Source organism: Cavia porcellus, unplaced genomic scaffold (genome assembly GCF_034190915.1).
Source record: "Cavia porcellus strain 051 isolate PalLab524CR breed Dunkin Hartley unplaced genomic scaffold, mCavPor4.1 scaffold_39, whole genome shotgun sequence".
Classification (NCBI taxonomy): Eukaryota; Metazoa; Chordata; class Mammalia; order Rodentia; family Caviidae; genus Cavia; species Cavia porcellus.
Genome location: NW_026947522.1, coordinates 1876813 through 1893961, shown reverse-complemented (window position 1 = coordinate 1893961; position 17149 = coordinate 1876813). Strand labels below are relative to the sequence as shown.

The 17149-nt window shown below is 37.0% G+C and overlaps 1 long non-coding RNA gene across 1 annotated transcript in view; it reads left to right on the top strand.

Moving 5' to 3' along the window:
* The window catches only part of LOC134474823 (uncharacterized), a 91544-nt gene extending 88211 nt beyond the window's left edge, over positions 1 to 3333 (top strand). Inside the window, exon 7 of the long non-coding RNA XR_010045702.1 lies at positions 282 to 3333. This is a non-coding gene — a long non-coding RNA (uncharacterized LOC134474823). The remainder of the gene's footprint in view (positions 1 to 281) is intronic.
* The last annotated feature ends 13816 nt before the right edge of the window (positions 3334 to 17149 follow it).

The window sequence follows — 17149 nt, the reverse complement described above, 5'->3', positions numbered from 1 at the left end:
TATTAGATAAGGGTGATTGACTAAAACATATTTTATGTCAAAATAGAAATTCAGATTATTGCAAGGATGTCATGATACAACAATATGTATGGTTCTGATTTCTGATTTCCTATGTAAAATATATCAATGTTAACACTGTAGGTATTCAAATGTTAAAATATCCATGGATAGTAGAAAATACATTTCATTTAACATTCTAAGGTGTTTCATGTTTAGATAAAATAGTAATGTTAAGCTTACTGCCTCTAATATACTGTATTGTTATCAATCTTTTCTTCTAGATGTCCAACAGCTAAGGTTTAACCAAACAAAAAGGAGGGATATGTTAGAGCCATTGAAGCTGAATACTCATGCAGGGCTGTGATGTGGCCCAGGCATGATTAAACTGAGAATGAAGAGATGCCTCCTGGGACAAGACAGGCCACAGCTGAGGCCACCTAGATATTTTCTGTGGGATAGTTCTCTGCAGTTGGCATCATCTGTTTCTCTGAGGGGTCTTGAACCTCTACCAAGATCCTTATCAGGTTTCCTCCATTGTCCACTCAACTCCTGCCAGCATGAGTTGGCCAGCTGGCTAGCAGAGTGATGAGCTCTGCCATGGATCACTCTTCTCATGCAGCCCTGAAGACCATGTCGTGTTTCTCATTTCTTAGAGCCTTCTTGGGACCCTTTATTGCCATCTTGGTGCCTAAGAAAAGACCCCAACATGAAATATAAAATGTATCTGTTTTAAAGACTCAGCACTGAAATCTGGTATTGTTGGATGATGACAGGACCAAGTATCAAACCTGTTTAAGACAATTCAAGTATATAGAAGTTGTTCTTTTGCACTGTATTTTTTTTTGGTTCACCAATGCCAAATCCTCTTACATGACACAACTTTCCTCAAGACATTTCCAATCCAATCAATGACCTACATCTGAATTATTTTCTGTAGGACACACACATAGATATGCAGGTTTTATGATATGTCTCCACCCAGTCATCCTGATGAGAAAATTAACATTCTGGAGCCATCTCAGGCCAGAGAGGAGAAACAGAAATCTAATTTTCCCTTCCTGTGAGCTGGTGGAAGTCATAAGGGGAATGGTGGAAAACTAGCCAACATGCCCATGTTGTGATTCTGTGGAAGCTATTCCATTTCTCAGAAGAAAAGCAAGAAACTTACACTTCCTGTGAGCTAACTACTGTATTGGCTGGGAGAGGAGCACCACAATCACCTCCTCCCACCACCATCTGACTGGTTTAGAGGACATGCTGAGTTGATAGCAATGGAGGTATAAAAACAACTTAATCCTTGTATTACTTGATTGACTTTGCAGCCTAAGGATAGTATTCTTAAGCATGTATTTAAATTGTGAAATAATGGTAAAAAAAAGTTGCAACAACTTCATAAGTATATGAAACTTAACACTCTCCTAAACACCCAATGGGTAACAGATGAAAAAAGGAAGAAACTTAAAAATATCTACAACCTAACAAGAATATAGATGCAAAATCCTGTACCTTATGGGATTCAATGAAAGCAGTCCAAATAAGGAAATTTATAGTAGTCAAATCTCACATCAGGAAATAGAAAGAACACAAACAAATAATGAAGTGTTGCATCTCAATCTTCCAGAAGAAGAATGGCAAGACAAACACAAATCCCATACAAGGGAGGAAATTATAAGACCAGACAAGAAAGTCATGCAATGCAGAACAAGAAAAATATTCAAAGGATTAACAAATCAAACAGGTGGTTCACTGGAAGAATAAACAAAATTGATTAACCCTTGGACAATCATATCAAAAAAGAAAAAAATAAAGATTGAAAAACCATGCACTGAGGAATCAGAAGGATAAAATAACTACAGATCTTGTGAAAATTCAGAAGATCATCAAAATCTACTGGAAAAATGTATACTTTCATAGGTTAGAAAATATAGAAATGCACCGATACCTAGATAAATATGAAATGCCAATTCTGTTCCAAGAAGATATAAAAATTCTGAAAAACACAGTATCAGTTAATGAGAATGAAGATTTAATAAAAATTTATCAGCTGCTGGGCATGGTGGTACAGAACTTTGGAGGCTAAGGTACAAGTATTGTTTTGAGTTTGAGACTAAACAAGGCTACAAAGTGAGCTCAAGGCCAACTTGAACTGAATGAGAGCTGGTCTCATGAGCACATTGAAAAATAAGAAAAACAATGACAACAGAAAAGCAAATGATCAACATAAAAAAAGTCTAGGTCCTGGTGGATTTACTGCTGGATTCTACAATAAATGTAGAAAAAAAATTTAAGGCCACGGCTGTTTAATGATATTGAAAGAGAAGCTCTTCTCCCTAACTCATGCCTTGAGGCAAGTATTACCCCGATACTAACACCAGAGGAAGACCCAACCAAAAGAAGAAAACTATGGGACAGTTTTCCTAATGAACATAGAAGCAAAAGTCCTTAACAAGACACTAGCAAAGTGAATGTAGCAAATAATAAAGAAGATTTTAAAACCTGACCAACTTGGATTCATCCCAGGAAGGCAGGGATGTTTCAGTACATGCGAATCAACAAATTTAAATGTCATATCAACACAGGCAAAAACAAAAGTCACATGGTGATCATCTCAATAAATGCACAATAAGCTTTTGATAAAGTCAAGCACTGAACTGTGATAAAACCCTACAGTAAATAACAACAGATGACCTTTACCTCAAGCTGATAAAATAAAATAATGACGGGGCTGGGGATTTAGCTCAGTGGCATAAGCACCTGCCTTGCAATTGTGTCGTCATGAGTACAATTACCAGTACCAATAAAAAAGAAAATGACAAAAAATTCAGACAATGACAAAGAAAACCCCGCATCATACTAAATGGAGAATAACTGAAAACTTTCATTCTACAGTTATAAAAGGACATGGAAGACTACTATGACCACTCCTATTCAATATAGCTCTGGAAACACTAGACAAAACAATTAGACATAAGAGAGAAATAAGAATAAGTATATAATAGAAAATAGTTAAATTATCATTATTCAAAGATGATATGATATTCTAAATAGAAGATGCTGAAAACTCCACCAAAACAGTCCTAGAATTAATAAGCAAATTCAAAAATGTAGCTGGAGACAAAGTTGACAATCAAAAATCAATAGATTCCTGTACACAATCAACAAACTCACCAAGAGAGAAGTTACAGAAACCACACCATTTAAAATATCCTCCAAGTAAATGAAATACTTGGAAAGAACCTAACAAAGAAAGTAAAGTACTTACATATTGAAAATTATAGTACTTTGGAAATGATATTGAAGATTATCAGAAAATAGAAAAATATCCCCTGCCCATTCTGAGCATTGTCTTTTCATTCTGTTAGTGATTTCTTTTGATGTACAAATAATTTTTAATAAGATGGGGTCACCGTAGTTGATTCTTTAAAATGTGTTTTTTGTTCAGGAAGCCTCATTAGTGTTTCTGTTTTAATATTTAGATCTTTGATCTAGTTTAACATATTTATTTCATAATGATAGACATTTCTCCAGTTTAAGTCTTCAGTAGGAGGAAAGTCATTTTCTTCAGCACCATTTATTGAGGAGGCTGTCTCTCTTCCACTGAACATATTTGGCTCCTTTGTCAAAGACAAGGTAGCAGAGTGTGTTTGTAGTTCTATTTGCATTTTCTAGACTTTTTGGATGATTCTCAGGTCTGTTTTTCTGCCAGAACAATTCTGATTTTCTGATAGTAACTTTCTAGTATTATAGCAAGTCAGGAATTGTGATGCTTCTTGAATTGCCTTTGTTGCCCAGCAATGTCTTTGGTGACCTAGAGCATTTCTGTTTCCAAATGAATTTTAGAAATGTTTTCTCTACATTTGTGAGCTATCTTAATGGTATTTTTTTTTTTTTGGCAATGCATTACATCTATATGACAGTTTGAAGTAAGATTTTTTGAGTTTTCTCTATATCCTTGAAGGTAGTTTTACTGGTCTCTTATACTCACCAGATGAAACCTAACAGGTATGATTCTAAGAGTTTCAAACTGTTGAGTTCTTCTTCCCAAGGATATCCACAATAATATGATATTTTTGTCTGTTTGTTTGAGACAGGATTTCCCTATGCAGTTCAGGATGACTGTGGACTCACTTCTTAGTCCTGTAAATTCAAACAGATTGTCCTACTTCAGCCTCTTAAGTCCTGGGATTACAGGTGTGCACCGAACGCTTGAAAGAATTAATGCTGTTATTTGAAACATGAAGAAACAGTCATGAGATACTCATGTATTCATTAACTGCCATTCTCTTAAAGGAAATATGTCCAATTTAACACATAACCTCATTGGAATATAGGGAATCACAAGATAAGTTTCTATCTCTTATGGGCTGGTGATGCCAGTCTAGACTACTGCAGAAACAGGAGATGTCACAGGTAGGAATATGAATCAAATGTGAGTATTAGTATTAAGAACTCAGAGAGTCTTGTATTTAGGGATGATGAGGAAAAGACCAGTGGAAAACAATGAGTGACCAAGTGAGATTAGCTTGTCCTGACTGTAGATCACATTTTATTATAAGGATTAACATCACAAGTTATGACATATTCAAACATTATGTGCTTTTTACTCTAGAAAATAGTAAGGCTTGGCACTGTAGCTCAGCTGTATTGTAGCTTGGTATAACAGATGCCATCCTGCACCCTGCATTTATCTAGTGCCCTGTATTTGACCCAGGAAAATTAAAAAAGCACTCAGGGTATAAGTTCCATGAGAAAAACAAAAGGAGCTGTATCCAAAGAAAAAAAGTAACCTCCTAAAAAAAGAAGCAGGATACAGGTGTCAAATAAAAATTCATTTAAGATTCTAGCTAAATTGTTTCAAAGCAGGATGTCTTTTGTGATTCTCTCTTTTAAAAATGCTTAACAATCCAGTTCAGGGCCACTTGTTTTGATTCTGAAATGGGGAAGGGGTCTGTATACAAGTTGTGTGTTCTGATCTCAGCTACTTAAATCCCAAATTTATCCTTTGGATGATTGAGTTCCTATACTGTTGTTCACAAACTCACCTCAAGATGCAGAAAGATTTACTGACACAAGCAAGCATCTGGATTAAATGTCAGTGCCCCTGAAATGAAAGAATAATAGTGAAAAGAGGGAAGAAAATGAGAAACACCATGTGTTATAATGCCCACCTCTTTTCCACAGCATTAAAGAGGCTGAAACAGGAGAATGGCCATGTATTCAAGGACAATCTAACCTACACAGTGAGAGTGAAAGGCCAGCCAGAACTACAAAGTAAGACTATGTCTTTAAAAACAAAAAATAATAATGAAAAATGTAGAAAACCAAGAGAGAGAGAGAGACTATTAAATAAAAACAAAAACAATAGAGCTGAATGAAAGCTGACATAAATTGGCAATTATGGAATGATGTTACTTTGGAAAGCTGGCCATGTAGTAGCATCTGGGCAGCAGTGAAAAATAAAGAGTTCGAAATGGTGCCTATAGTGCTACAGCACAACAGTGACCACCTTCGACCAACAAATCTGCAATTTGCTAGAATGAAGAGGTCCAAAAGCTCATGGAAATCTTAAACTCAGAGTGAGCAAGTAGCTTCACACAAAGACTTTGGAACATGGCCTTTAGCAGATATTTCATATTCAAATTGAAATAGGACAAATATAATCCTGCCCTGTTTGATGTCAAATGCACCAAGTTGGTTGGCTCACAACACTGAGGACTGAAGGCACAAAACAAAAGATGTTCAAAAAGTTTTCTCAGAAAAAAGAGAGGAGGATAGTCCTGGATTTTCAGGAATGTTCTTCAGTGTCTAAATCACAGACATATTGTCAGGGGTCATTTATACAGGAAACTCACAATCTGGGTACAGTGTGGGTCTCAAACTACAATCAACCTATAAGCTTGTAGTGGCTTAACTAATATTATTCAAACTTGGAAGAAGTCACCCAGAAAAAGCATGTTAAAAATGCCAAGGGATTTTCTGGGAACAATAGTCCAGCTGTTCTGGTCATTGAGTATGGTAATTGATGCCTCTCTGGACTTCCTGGAGGAGGTGGTGGTAACTGTAGTAAATTTCAAGCTATTGTTTTTCTCTTCAGGAGGCATGTAGACATGGTCACTACATCTTCCCTTTCTGGCTTTCTTCAGTTTTGCCTCTAGCAGGGATTATTGTGTTTAGTTTTTACACTGACTTCTTTGAGGTTCCATTTCCTCTCTGACTGTATATCAATTCCTCTCTACTTTGGTCTCCTCTAGTAAAATAACAATACTATTTGAATGGATAAAGTAATATTTATATATTTAATAAAATATTATTTAATGGGAGCCTGGAATTTAGCTCAGCAGGCAGAATTGCCCGCCTTGGAAGTGCTAGGTTGTGTGTTTCACCCCTGGTACCTAAAAAAAAGTGTTTTAAACTGCAAAGAAAGAAAATAATTTTACTTGTGAAGATGTAGGTTAACAAGATTTTTAATTAAATATGTCAATGGCAAATTAAACAATGTTATTAGTCATATTTAGAATCTAAAGATGTTGGGCTGGTTATAGAGCTAAGTGGTCAAAGCACCTGCCTGGCAAGCACAAGGTCAGGAGTTCAATGCCTGGTACCAAAGAAAAATCTACAGTTTTCAACCATGTAGGGCTATAAGTACAACTATTGAAATTGATAGTTGTTCATTAAAAAGCTCAATGTTTCTGTTGCCATCTATGAAGTACCTAAAATAACATGGTAACTACAATGAGTAATAAACTGGGCACTATACCATTGCTATTTGCTGAGAGCTGCTTTTATTTTTTCCCCACATAGTTGAAAGATGAAAATGATTGGTGATGATAGATAGAGAAACTGTGATAATATTTTTTTCAATTTTATTGGATATTTCACTACATCAATTAAGTACATTTTATTTGCTACAATTATGCTAAGTGAAATAAATAAATAATTCTTAATGTTACAGGCATCTGTGCTATTTAGAAATATAGGCAGTCAGATAGTGATATAATGGAATGAATCTCCTGACCTTCTGTGCCTGGTAGGAGTTTGTGTTCTATAAAATAGAAGAATGAATTTTAGGAACAATGGAGGTGAAGAGCAGAATAAACTATTGAGAGAAAAAATTGAAAGATTTTTGCTCTAGATAGGATATTACAGCAGTGGGAAGCAGGCCAGGGGACATTTACCCTGAAGTCACTTACCCCTCCCTTAGGCAACTTACCTGTGGCATGAAAAGAGGCCCAATCAGCTACTGGCACATCAGCAATGCCACCTTTATGCACCACCGAAGTCAAAAAGTAGATATAATCCCCCTCACCATGTATCCAGCAGAAAAAGGCAGATGTCTAGTGATCATGCTGTACTCTCCACTTTCTTAGAATAAAGGCCATTTTTAATTTATATTCTCTCCTTTACCACAGTGAAAACACTATCAGAAAGCTCCTGTCTGAGAGAACAGGAGGGGTCATAAGTGGGTTGTCTGTATCTTCTAGGAACTTTATAGAATAAAATCATGGGGTGAGATGGGTTTAAGGTGAGGAAAATTGGCAACTCACAAGGCAGGTGGTCAAAACTTTGGACAGAGGTATATTTAGCCAATATAATTAATAGTTCTGGTAAAATCATTTACACTGCAGACAAATGGGGAAGTGAGGTCATAGAAAGCAGGCATTTTACAGAGCAGTAACTCTCCTCTATGGGACTGGGAGGGTGACTCCTGACTTCAGTAGGGTGACAGGGAACTATTTAGAAAATCAATTCTTATGATATGGATGCATTTGCTTGGTATTTTCTCTTGAGGCCTGTCCCATAACAGGAGGTATCTGTCTCCCCCATAGCTGCAAGATATGTGGGCTTCTGAGCTGGCTACATCTAGGACCTGATCCTGCCTCCCTGGCTATATATTTCTAACTAACTCAGCTGCCTATAACAACAGAGCTGGCCCCTCAAAGGAGCCAGAAAATAAGTTCACATTGCTTGCAGGATTGGAAGAGACAATCACTTCCTGCTGTGGGCCAAATCTTAAAACAAAAGGTATATTAAATACAACGAAGTGCTGAGGACCAACAGTCCAAACAGTTCTCTGATCACCCTGAGGAACTCAAGAGTCACCATCCCAACCCTCTACAAGAAGAGTCTCTGCTCTTAAACATGCCCACTTACTACGACTTGCTCTCCCATTTGCTCCCAATTTAATCAATTTTACTTGAGCAATTAACCTTATTGGTTGACCACATTTCCACTTCGCCTTATGCTTAACTTTCAGATTCCCATTTTTCCCCTGCCCTGGACCCATCTAACCTCGTGATTTCACTCTATACAAGTGCCTCAAAAAGACAAAGACTTTGGCAACCCACTGAGACCCTTCCTGTCTCTCAGACAAAAGATTTCCTTCTCCCAGTAAATATATTCCATTCTTAAACACCATCATTCCTAAAATTCATTCTTTAATTTTAAAGAACACAAACTCACACCGGATATATAGTAGGTAAGAAGTTTCATTCCCCTATACCATTATCATGAGCCAAATTAACATGACTATACTTTTGTAATGTCTGAAATTTGTTTCTTTTCCTGCAGTTTCAAGTGATTAATACAACTCACAGTGATTATAGTCCTGGCAATATCTAAAATTGTATACAACAGTCATTATAAGTGTAAAATAATAGCTTTGACTGTATTATTTAGCAAGACCTAGACTTTGCCATGGCACTAGGTTATATCTTATAAAAGAGAAGGTTCACCTATAATTGTTCAGAAAAATTTCTACATGTTTGGCTGCTTAAACAATTTTTAATTAGATAAAATGTGTATTTTTTTCAGTTTCTAGAAGGCTTTTATTATATTATTGAAAGTGATCTGTAGGCCTCTAGGACCTTGGCTATAATTTGATGCTTAATTCTGTTTTGAAAATTGTATGAAGGTTTATTTTTATCTTAGGAGTAAACTCACACTGCATTGACACTGATAGAGTGAATCAAAAGCCCACTGCATTAATTTCCATTGGATACTCGTAGCATAGAGCATGTGAATTACTGAGGAGGTAAATTAGCTCCATACATAGACAAGAATCAGTACTGTTAGGATTTTATGGCCCAATAGAGAAGCAGAATGATAGGATTATTTCCAAAAGATGAAAAATATTTCCAAAAGAAGAGAAATATAAACAAAAAGAGGCCTTTATTCTGAGAACATGGAGAGGGATGACCGGCAACCCCCACGGCGGGAGTCCAGTGATCTCTCTAGTGGACATGTGGTGGGGTTATGTAAGTAGCCTCAATGTGGGGTGGAACCTAAGGAGGACTTTAGGGATGCACAGGTAGCCCATTGGTCTTAGGTTTGGCACCATAGGTAAATTTCCATTGGCGGGAAGATGGTGTCACTGGTAAATTCCTAGGGGTGAGAGAGATAGGGGCTTCCTGCTTTCCGCTGAGGCTTTCCTGGCTACAGAGTCCTGTCTGGGCCAAAACCTTTCACAGAATACAAGAAAAAGTAGCAGTGTCCTTTCTATTTAAAGAATGTGGAGAGGAGCCTACAGCCACCAAGGGTTTGCCTTTTTTTTCCGGTGGATTATCGGATTATAGAGTATATGGGAAATTTGGTGGTGGTGGTACTGACATTGATATCATGTAGGGAGCTGATTGGAATTTTCTTTTGGCCCCTGGGAAAGGAATGAGGAAGTTGTATACAGGGAAAAACGAGGAAGTAGCCATATGGGTAAGCATCCCTAATTTGACATTTCACCCTGATGAACTACCACCATGATGCCCTATAATTTATTCTAGGGCAAAACGGTTTAAAGTACATTCTGCAGTTTAAGAAATGAAAATAAAGTATTTTTGCTACATGTCTTCTTCCATGTTTAGTGGTAAACAATTCACAGGGAAAATTTCCAGTCATTTCCTTAATGCATTGTGGGTAGCATAAACAAAACTACAGATCAGTTCACTTTCAGAAAACAGAAGCAGCACTAACTAAAAGGCAGGAATAAAGCCCTTCAGTGCAAATGTCCCTTAAGAGGTGAGATCAACATTTAAGAATACAATCATCTACTGATTTCTCTGACTTCAAGAAAGAGAAAAATTTATACTGGTATTGCCATAGGGGAATGAAACTCCCAGTCTACTATGTCTGGTATGAGTATGTGTTCTCTGAAGTCAAAAAATGAATTTTAGAAAAAACAGAAGTCAAGATAATATAATTATTGGAGAAAGAAAGCTGGTGAGAGAGAGCAAGTGCGTCCTAACTGGATTGGCAAAGACTGTCTTTTTCCAAGGACTTTTATAGAGTAAAATCTTATGTTGAGATGGGTTGAAGGTGGGGAAAACTGGGAACTCACAATGCAGATGGGCATAAGATGGGACAGAGCTGTGGTAGCCAATAAGATAAATAGTTCAGGTAAAGTTGATTAAATTGGGAACAAAGGGGGAAGGGAGTCATGTAGAAAGCAGGCATTATTAGTCAGCAGTGAATCTTCCCTTAGGGGTATGGGAGGGTGACTCCTTAGTTCATCAGGATGATAGGAACTATTTAGAATGTCAGTCTTTAGGGTAAAGATACATTTCTTTGAATGGTGACTCCTGACTTCCTCAGAGTGCTAGGGAACTATTTAGAATATCAGTCCATAGGATATGGATGAATTAGTTGATCTTCTGCCTTGAGGCTTAGCCCATAGCAGGAGTTGTCCATCTTCTCCATAGTTGCACTGTATCTGGGTTTCTGGATGGGCTCCTTGGAGGACCTAGCCCTGTCTCACTGCTAATCATAATTATCTAACACAGCTCCTGATAACAATATTTTAGGAAAATTGAATACAGGTGTCTTGTGCTCTGGGTGAATGATCTGGGGGTGACAGTGTTCAATGTATAGACCAGTGTTGCCCCCTGATTCACATATTTTGAAATTTAGTTTTAGTTTATTTTTTCTTTTTATCCTTGAAATGAAATGGATTTGGAAATGAAAAGCCTGAGGTACGGCACTTTGGTACACATATTACTCTGTGTAGCTGAGATCAACTCTGTTGAAGACAACCAGCTACAGAAGTCTCTGACTACTGTCTATAATTTGGGATCCTCTCTTGCAGGAAGGAGTTCCTTTCCCTGTTTATTTTTGACTTAGAAGGAGGACAGTAGAGCAGCAGTGAATCAGTGATGAAGAGGCGGGCTGTATGAAATGTCCAATCAAGCGAGCCATGGCAGGAGGTCTCTTGGGTCTCTTCCAGTGCGTAGACATTGTTTACCAGTTTGGAACACAAAACTGGGAGCAGAATGCTTGCTGGATCTCATTTACTTGTTTCAATGTCCTGAGGCCTGATTAGCAAAGAACCTGTGAGACCCTCTAAGTCACGGAACGGTGAGGCTTTGGATGGGAGCCCAGAAATTGGGTGGAATTGGAAGAAACCAGTTACAAGTGGTTAGAAGAAGTTCTGGTGTCTGTAGACTCAGGCATTTAGTTAGCTTCAGCTCCTGAGGTCTTCTAGCATTGGCCTTGGGTCGTCCACTTTCCCTTTTTCTCCTGCTGGGAGCAAGGATGATTCTGTGTCCCCAGAACCCTGAATTAACTATGATAGCACCAGACTGGAGGATCATCTTTGAAATTTTCTACTGCCCTGGCACCTCCACCATAGGGAGCAGAAGAAGGAGCTTGGGAAGCCCCTGACTCTGATGCATTTTGTAGCTGGAGCAGCAGTACTGAGCTTGGTCTCTGCTCTCATTCCAGGGATCAGCAATCTTGATTTTCTAAAGTTTCTAAATGTATGCAATGCAGGGCCTCATATCCACAATGGCACTCCTTAAACTTGTACTTTTTTGTATTTATAGGGACTGCCTAAATTTATGCTATGTTCTCGCATTTCCAACCCCATGACAGGTGTTGGCAAACATTATGAAAATTCAGAGATGTGTAGTGATGTGCTTCAGTGGGGAAGGCTTTCCAAACACTTGGTGAACTACTGTGTATGATAAATAACAGTCCAAAGAATTTCTGAACATACTTTATGTGACACATGTGCTCATAGACTATGTTTGTGAGAACAGAGGTAGAGGTTTGAATTTGGAGAAAAATGAAGCAGATATAAAATGTCACCAAGGGCACGGTAAAGTGTGCTTTCTAAGGACAAATTCCAGAAAGGGCTGCCTATTAAATTCTCATTGAAAAATGCCTAAATGTAGTCGTTTGCATGAACATATACACGTGATATCCTTCTAAATGGAAAGGAATATGGGTGTCATCTCTGAATTAAGAGCTGATTTATTAGCTTGGTTGATCATATACATTGTTTAAATATGGAAATGCTCTGTAATGGACTTTACTAATTTGTGTAAATAGATGCCCTAAATTGAAGTTGTGCAGGGATATCAATAGTTAAGGCTTGAAGGGTTTTCTGCTTAGGGTGGATCAGACGAGCATGGAAAGGATGTGGAAGTGACCGGCAGGACACAGTGTGCAAATAGCAGGACATACAACAGAGAGGGTCTTCACTGAAAGTCAGGTAGTTCTTAGGCTAAGCATGAAGTTAAAGTTGAATTATGATATCTTCCTTGAGGTGAATAACACCAGCTCTGGTAACAATCAGTATTCCACATCCCTGTCAACCCATGAGTTCTCTGTTATTCACTTGAGATCTAGTTTTGATTATCTTAAATTATGACCCAGTAACTTGAAGGTAAAATTTGAAATTTTTTTGTAGCAAGGATCGAACTCATGATCTCAAGCTTTCCAGTTAGGTTTTCATGCTGCTAGCTAAATACCCAGCTCTGAAAGTGTTTTCTGTATATTATGGATGATATCAACATTGTTCCTCAGAAAATGTTGAATATTGTGGAATTTTTCTGTATTGTATGGCTATAAATTTTTGAAGCAAACCAAAGGTGTCTTATGCAGTCACTTTTCATGTTTCACATTGTCTGTGGGAGGTCTCAGTCAGGGTTTCTCTATTTCAGACAGCTCTGTAACTTAGGCTAGCCCCAAACTCAAGGCAGTTCTCCTGCATCAGCCTCCCAAGATATATTTCTTATATCTGAATGGAAAGTGATCACTTGTTGACACTGAGCTATAATTTGAAGCTTGCACCTGGTTTCATTGTTTATACTTTTTTTACATACAGCAGTTTTCCATGAACATTTGAGTTACTATTTATGTACCATATTTAATGTTATTTATGTTTTGTTCTGTTAAACAAATTCAAATATCAAAATGCTGCTTAAGTATATTAAGAACAAAGGACTCAGTGGCCTAACTGAGATTTGAAGAGATATCATTGGTCTAACATCAAAGTGATTGATGAGATATTTGTCTGCCTCTGTGCTTTATGGACGCTGATCCTGCAGGCTCTCACTATGAGCTCTGCATTAGAGACCATGCACAGTGTCTCTCCCAGTGAATCAGCATAAGAATCAGTGCTCCTATTTGGCTGTTACATTAGCTGTGAGTTGCAAATTTGCTGTCTCAAAAAATTTGTATATATAAAAAATTAATCCCAAGGATATGGAGCTAAGATTTGAAGAATTCAGTCTCCATTCAGCTGTTTTGTTTGGTTTTATTTGTTTAGTTTAGTTTTGTTTTATTGAGACAGGTTTTCTCTATGTATATCAGCTAGATTTGAACACCTTATGGACTGTAGAATTGCCCTAACCTCAAAGCAGCACTCCTGCTTCAGCCTCTTGAGTGCTGGGATTTTAGATATGTGTGTTTTTACCCTAAAAAACATTGAGGCTTGTAACTTAGCTGTGTTGTAGCTTGGCATAATAAATGCCATCTTGAGCTTTGCATTTAACTAGTGCCAAGAAAAAATTTCACCCAGAAAAAAATGGAAAATCACTCAGGATAGAAGTCCCAGGAGAAAAGCAAAATGAGCTGTACCCCAAGAAAAAAATTAACCTGCTCAACAAAAGAAGCAGAATACAGTTGTCATCCAAAAATTATTATAAGATTCTAGCTAAATGATTTCCAACAGGATCTTTTTGTGATTCTATCTTTTAAAATATCTGTAACTTTCCAGTTCAGAGCCTCTTGTTTTGATCTTGAAATTGGGGTGGGGTTTTGTATACAAGTGGTTCTGAGACCAGCTAATGAAATTCCACATTTCTCAATTGGTTTGCTTGTCTTCCTATATTGTTGTTCACAAACTGAACTCAAGGTGCAGAAACCTTTACTGACATAAACAAACACCAGGATTAAATGACAGTGCCACTGCAATGAAAGAATAATAGTGAAAAGGAGAGGAGAAAAAGACAAATGCCATGTGTTATAATGCCCATCTTTTTTCCCTAGCCATGAAGAGACTGAAACAGGGGAATGGCCATGTATTCAAAGACAGGCTAACCTACATAGTGAGTGCAAGGCTGGCCAGAACTCCAAAGTGAGACCATGTCTTTAAATCAAAAAAACTAAAATGAAATAAATAACCAACCAAGGAGGCAGAAAGACTATTTAAAAAAAACAATAATAGAGCTGAGTGAAAGTTGACTTATGGAAAATAGGAATTATTGAATGATGCAGCAGAAGAAGGAAGGCTATGTAGTGGCATCCAGGAGGCAGTGACAAACACAGATTTAGGAATGGCACGTATTGTGCGACAGCACAACAGTTACCTCCTTCCTCCAATACATTTGCATTTCACTAGACTGAGGACTTCTAAAAGCTCATGGAAATGTTAAGTTCATGGCAAACAAGCAGCTTGAAATCCAGGCTTTGGAACATGGCCTTTCGCAGAACTTCGTATTTAAATTGAAATAAGAAAAATATAATCCCGCCCTGTTTGATGTCCAATGCACCAAGTTTAATGGCTCACAACATTGAGAAACGAAGCCAAAATCCAAAAGAAGTTCAAAAATTTTCTTCCAAAAAAAGAGAGAAGAATAGCCCTGAATTTTCAGGAGTGGTCTTCAGTGTTTTGGCCACAGACTTATTGTCAGGGGTCATTTATACAGGAAAGTCACAATGTGGGTACAGTGTGGGTCTCAGACTACAATCAACCTTTAAGCTTATAGCTGCTTAATTAATATTATTCAACAGGGGAACAAGTCATGCAGAAAAGGTATGTGGAAAGAGCCAAGGCATTTTGTGGGAACAATAGTCCAGTTGTTCTGGTCATTGAGTATGGTAATTGATGCCTATCAGGACTTCCTAGAGGAGGTGGTGGTAACTGTAGTACATTTCAAGCTGTTGTTTTTCTCTTTAGGAGCATGTAGACATGGTCACTGCATGTTCACCTTCAGTTCTGGCTTTCTTCAGCTGTGCCTGTAACAGTGATTGTATTTAGTTTTTTGCATTGACTCTCTGAGGTTCCAGTTCCTCTCTGATTGTATATCAATTTCTGTCTACATTGACATCCTTTGCTAAAATCACAATAGTATTTGAATGAATAAAGTGATGTTTATACATTTAAAAATATTCATTAATACAGGGCAGGGATTTAAGCTCAGCAGGCAGAAACATCTGCCTGGAAAATGCTAGGTTGTAATTTTGATCGCCGGTACCTATAAACAAAAGTAATTTAAACTGAAAAGAAAGAAAATAATTTCATTTGTGAAAATGTAGGTTTACAAAATTTATAACTAAATATATCAATGGCAAATTAAACATTGTTAATAGTCATATTTAGTATCTAAATTTGTGGGCCTGGGGATTGAGTTCAGTGATACAAGGAGCTGCCTGGAGACACAAGGTCATGAGTTTAATCCCTCTTCACAGTTGTCAGTGATGCAGTGCTATGAGCACATTTATTGGAACTGATACTTGTTAATTAATAGGCTTAATGTTTCCTTTATGGTCTATGAAATACATGCAGATAAAATGGAAATTACATTAAATGATGTACTGTCCCCTATAGGTTGCTATTTTCTGAGTTGTTTCTATTTTTTGTTTTCCCACATACTTGAAAGTTGAAAATGTTGGCTGATGCTAGCTAGAAAAGCTGTGATAATCATTTTTTCAACTTAATGATATATTTCCCTGTATCCATTAAGAACATTTTGTTTGATACAATTACTCTAAGTCAAATTGATAAACAATTCTGAAAGTTACAGGCAGCTGAGTTAGTTAGAAATACAGGCAACCATACCATGATATAGTGGAATGAAATTCCTGACCTTCTATGTCTGGTATGAGTTTGTGTTGTCTAAAATGCAAGAAGGAGAGAGCACAAATAGCTATTTTGAAGAAAGCAACACAACATAAAAGCTAGTGCTGATTTAATATTGTCTTGTTTTAATGTCCCATCAAGCTATAGTACATCTGTTACCATTGGTTTTAACATGTTATATCTTACTATATTTCACTATAAGCTGTAGTATAAACAAAACTATAGGCAAAGAGATAATATAGAAACCATTGTTTGTTTTCTCTTAGCAGGTTCTAAATACCCTGTAATTATTGCATTCTCTTGAAAGGCTTCACACTGTCTTGATATTATAGCATGCAAAGTTACACTCAAATAATTTCAGGAAAGAGGCACTGTTGTGACTACTATCATGTTAGATTATCTGGTGGTGAAGTACAATGATTCTTGAATTGCTCGGTTCTGCCCTGCATTGTTCTATTACAATATCCTCTCTTATCTCAATCTTCCCCATATTTTAAATTAATCTATTTTCTCTCTCTTTTTTCTTTAATTAAGGGAAAACTAAAATAAAGAATAACGGGACATATTATAGTAATATTTTGTTGTCCTATTAACCTGATTTGAACCCCAGTATTGCTCTCTCCATCTTGTTCTGCCTGATTATTATATATTCTATTTTGTTTGATAGTATCAAGATTGATGGTATAGGCAATCACTTTGAAGGCAATAAGATATACTATGATGCCCAATATGGATTGATTATCATCCTTTTTTTTTTTTTAAATCCTGTAAGGTCCTCAGTGTAGATTTTATTGGTTTTGTTCCATATTGTTTTGATCAATTCTATTATACCTGATGATGTAGACAACTCAATTTGAAAATAGCAAGAGGCACAATGGTAACCACTTTTGATCAGATGCTATTCTATTTTTGCATCACGTGCTATGCCCACCCTTCTGTTCTGACTCTGTTTTGCTTAATTACATTTGTTTTTATTCTCTTGAAAAAAGTAATAAGAACCATGAGAGTAATAAAACCCTAAAAGTCTAATTGTTACTGTAAAACAGAGAGGAAAGTAAGGTGGACTAAGGGATATAA